This window comes from Protopterus annectens, chromosome 1.part0 (genome assembly GCF_019279795.1).
Source record: "Protopterus annectens isolate FY-2018-M chromosome 1.part0, PAN1.0, whole genome shotgun sequence".
NCBI lineage: Eukaryota > Metazoa > Chordata > Ceratodontiformes > Protopteridae > Protopterus > Protopterus annectens.
In genome coordinates, this window is record NC_056725.1 from 1,745,752,720 (window position 1) to 1,745,757,719 (window position 5,000).

The 5,000-nt window shown below is 44.9% G+C and overlaps 1 protein-coding gene across 1 annotated transcript in view; it reads right to left on the reverse strand.

Moving 5' to 3' along the window:
• UNC93A (unc-93 homolog A) overlaps positions 1–5,000 on the reverse strand; it is a 544,463-nt gene that overhangs the window by 458,638 nt on the left and 80,825 nt on the right. The window lies entirely within an intron of this gene.

Here is a 5,000-nt window from a genome sequence, read left to right on the forward strand (position 1 = left end):
TAAACGTAGTACTGGCAACAAGCATCCCTTCATGCATAGATGGACTCTAAGGCCTCACTGTCGTGTTCCTGGTGTGTGAAGTGTGTCACAGTATATACCCCCTACTGGATAATGAACTGATATGGAAAGTAACTGTAGACTACTCTGTACAGCACATGCCAGTGAGGGCTTCCAACATGTAGTAATGGCATACATATTGGTGCCAGATGTCTGTCAACACATTCATCCTACTGCATAGCTAGTTGGTGAGCTGATGTCTGTCAGTCCCTGTACAGATGTGCAGATGGCAGGTATCCAGCTTGGATACGTACAGGCAACCTTTGCTTGACTGACACTGACATGTCTTCCCAGCTGTGTTATAACTGGCACAGATAGGACACAACACCCTGTATGCACCATATGCCACGGGTACATCCACTACACTACCGCAGTCAAAAGAACATGCTTGGGTACAGGTTTCCAACACAGGCACTAACCATGTTTTGTAATACATGTTGCATATATGTCAACAGGATCACCTCAGTGGCCATTTGTAGGAAAGACGCAGAAGATTGGCTGATGCATGTCACCCTCACTCTGAGGATCACCACAGTGGTGTTTGTAGATAGATTGCCTGCTAGCACATGGGAAGTGGCATGATACCACTGTACACACATCCCCTACACTTCCCATCTCTCTATGGACAATAGGCAGGTACACACCTATGACCACCTGCAGTGATGCACCCCAGTACTGAAATATGTGTACATGTGTATTACTGAGGATATCACTGTCTGTGTGTTAGTACACCTGTATTTGGGAATACCATGAAGGCCTTCACACACACTGCAACACCCATTGCCATAGTTAGATGTGGCTGCTGCTGTACTGGACATTACATGTACTCTGTTATGCTCCTCTCCCTAATGGCTACCTGAGCCTTGCAATACCAGCACAACAGTGTTGTGCAAATGGGTTGATAGGCATGGGATATCCACTGAGTGCTGGCAAGTGTGTGTATGTGTGCATGTCTGTGGATATCTGTAGGGTACAACATTCCAAAGCCACATACTCTTATTACAATACACATTGCTGCACAGTATTACGGATAATGATGTTGTTGCCCATAGGTGAGGCATGACAATGTATCACCCTACTATGCCTGTGGCATGTGCATTATATGCATATCCCTGTAGTACCACGGTTGGGATGAACAATGGGTTGTATCTCAGTCGTGGTCAATGTGCGATGGTGGGTATGTTAGAGCGTCATCATGGGTTCCACTGTGTACAACATCCACACTGGGGTGTGGGTGCTGTGTACACTGTCACTACACCATGGTTCCCCCGGTGCATGTCCCATGTTCCACTGTCACAATCAACCATACAGGTAACTGATAACACAATCCAGCCTAGTTATGCTTGTGCTGTGTGCAGCCTACCTGCAACACATTGGACAAACTGACATGTTAGCACTAATAGGCCCAGGTCTGTCAGATGTGTGTCTGCCTGTTATGTGTCTGTTAATGTGTATATGATGGTATGTCACACTATGTATTGTCCATATACAACCATTACATCCCCCATTACCATACTGTATATGTCTGGGGATGTTCTGCATGTAACATGTAACCTGGAACACACCTCATCCTAAATGCTGTGTGGTGTGTGCAATGAAAGCCACACAGATCAGTAGCACTACATAACTAGGTAGGGGTGTAGTCCCAGTGTTGCCAAGTAAAAGTGTGCATGTATGTGGATGGATCTACATCAGGTTGTTGATTATACATGTCCCAGGGGGTCACCTGTCCATGTGGCACAGGCAGTAACTGTTATACAGACCTGTGACATGTGTTCAACTGTACCCATGATATGTCACAGCCATGGTGTCATCACAGTGCCATATCCCTTGTGGAATATGACTGCAGACCATCCTCCTGCTAACAAATGTACACCTACAACACAAATGGATAACATTATGGAGACCACAATCACTCAGTGTTACTAACAGTTATAATGCATCATGGCTGGACAGCTACACTACCTAACATGTAAGCATTAAACATTACTGCTGACAACATGTTACACAGCAGTACACTGGTACACTGTAGTACAGTCACCATGTGCATCAGAACCATATTAGCCTGTCCCTGCATCAATGTTATGGATGACAGGGATGTGGCACAGGTATCATCATATGCACAGGGTGTGTTGTTGGTTTGCCAGAGACCATACGTTTGACACCATGTGTGTGTGTGTGTGTGTGTGTGTGTGTGTGTGTGTGTGTGTGTGTGTGTGTGTGTGTGTGTGTGTGTGAGGGATGTAATTAGCTAATATGGGCATGTTGATGTGGTGTGTGTAGGTATGGAGTTGCCTTAGGTATGTTTGTATAGTGTGTGGGTATGCATGCACATAGTTCTGCCATGTGGCTGCCCTATACAGGTGTTTCTTCATAGGTTCATAGGTTAGTACTAGGCTATCAGCCCTAGGGCCTATACAAGCTAGCCCATACAAATTCCTGAATATTTCTTCCCATTATTTACTTTCCTGGACCCCCCTAGGGTGACAGGGTGACTGGGGTGACTTCCTTGGGTGATTCTCCCATCCAATCAAGTCAAGGTTCCTCTTGAAGAAGTCCATAGAGGCACTCTGCTGCTTGACATGTATGGGCAATCTAGTCCAGAGTCTTAGTCTCTGTCAGGGGGAGTCCCTCCTCAGGATTGTTTTGTTATTTGTGATGACAGGTTTTATCCCTGGAGCTTGTAGCTCTTGAGATTTGGATTTTTATTCCAATAGTAGCATGTCCTGGCTGGCCTTGTATGTGTTCTGTTAGGCAGAGATCGAGATCACCTCTGATATGCAGTATGAGCAAGAGTAGTTTTTGAAGGCGTGCATGGTCAGCATAGAGCATCGCTGTAATTCTTTACATTCTTGATTCTGGTGGGCCTTTCTGAGTTCTTTGCAGTTGTTGTGTTGAGGAACCAAATGGGTACCAAATGTTATGTATTGTATCTATAATGGGTCTAATGAGGGATGAATGACCTCCAATGACCTCCTTTTTTTGCCGGGATGAAAGCCTCCTGCATGAAAGATGAAAAGATAGAAGGATTTCCTTGTGGTTATTGGGGTGAGACGACTGACCACTGGTGCCCCTGTTCACCTGTGTCCCTTGTGTTCTTATCACACTTTCTGTGTTTAGTGTCCACACACCAATGTTCCCAAAGGGATATTTTTTTTTTTTTTGGCAATATACATGCTTTTATTTTGGAGCAGCTCATGGAGCCCATGGCACATTGACCAAGCATCTATTTCTTTGCAGAGAGTATCCACATCATTTGGGACTAATGGCCTCCAATTTTGGCTCCCAGTTTGCAAGTCCTTTAGTGTTTTGTTGACTTCAGAAGTACTTCAGAAACAAGCCAGAGTCAGATAACAAACCTGAGTAACTCAGAGAAATACCCATCAACTCTGTCATTTGTCTGGAGCTGGAGTTGGGTCTTGGGTCTGGACAGTAGCCAGTTAGGAGCTCATTTTGGAGTGTAGGGATTAATTTTAATGCATTTAGGTAGTAATATATTTCAGAGGGGAATTTGGTGAGTTCAGAGTTATTGGAGTCTGGGCAAAGTGTGGACCACCTTACCCTTGTCTGGGATGGTGGAGACTGCCTTGGGAAGTGGACACATCAGGAGACAAAGAATCTACCCTTCAGGTGGGGGTCAGGTCCAGTGTTCAGATTGCCCAAACTGGGTGTTTCCCAGTGAGGGAACCCATTGCCAGATCCTTGCAGAGATGGTTTTGTGTTTGAAGGTAGCCAGTCCATTCCCTTATCCAAAGGTGGATCCCATGAATAGTGGGGATAACTGGTGCCTGGAGCCACTCAGTGGGATGGAAACCTGAGGTGGATTGGGATATTCGCCACTCAGTGCAGGTAGGAGTGGGGGTTCATATTAGAGTTCACACAGACAACACCTGAGAGTGTCATCTGGTCCCAGTTCATCTGGTAGCTTGCCAGTTCATAGTGCGTTTTGTGTGGGTACTGCCGTGGACCTTGGGTGGGAATTGTTTTGTACCTGTGTGGCCATGTAGGGGTGGAGTTGGGTGATTGTGGCAATATTGGTGGATCTGCCAGGGGGTGAGAGTGGGGTGAAGTTGGCACTTTATAGGGGATGCAATCTGGCATAGCGATTTGCATTTCTGATTATTAATATTCCTTTCTTGTTATATCTGTAGAATGCTCTGTGGTTGTCTTTTTTGATTCTGAGATGGTTATTTTAGATTCTTGGTTGGAGAGGCAGGAAGCTTTGGTTGTTTCTTTTTGAGGAGTTTTAAGGAGTTTTGTTTGAGGCTTTCTTCAAAGTTTTCTCTGATTGTTGTATCCTTTTTTTTGTAGTATTGGATTTTCCTCTTTTTTGATTGAAGTTTCTTCTGTTTTGTTTGTTTAGCATTGGTGTATGGTTTTATGTGGATGTCATGCATTTTAGGATTTGATGAGAGCATTTTAGTTGAGTGTTGGATTGGGCGTCTGTACTTGTGTCACTGAATCTGCAGAGAGTGTCAGTGTCAGGTTGTAGGATGGCAGTGTATGAAGTTTTCCTCATCTGAAGTGGGTGGAGTGGTTTGTTACTGGGGACGGTGGTGGTGAGTGGATGTTGGGGTGAGTTTCTTTATGGGGGGGTTAACTGGTAACGGGGGGTGGGGATGTGATGTTTGATTAGTCAGGTCATGTTGGTGATGACCAGGGACTGGGGGGAATGTATGTGATCAGGATTGATTTCCCATGTTGGTAATGACCAGGTCTAGGATATTGTTGGGATTAGGGGATTTATGATTAGTTGATCCAGTCGTTTCCCAGTCAATGGATTCCTAGTTAAATTTCACCCAGTTGGGGGGTGTTTGGTTAGATCAATATTGTCAGTATGTAGGTTATAAAAATCCAGTAAGGTTAGGGGTATGGTATCTTCTTAAATAGTTTCAGTATGTTTAGAGAGAATTTACCTAGTGTTGGGGGATAACTAGGGGCTG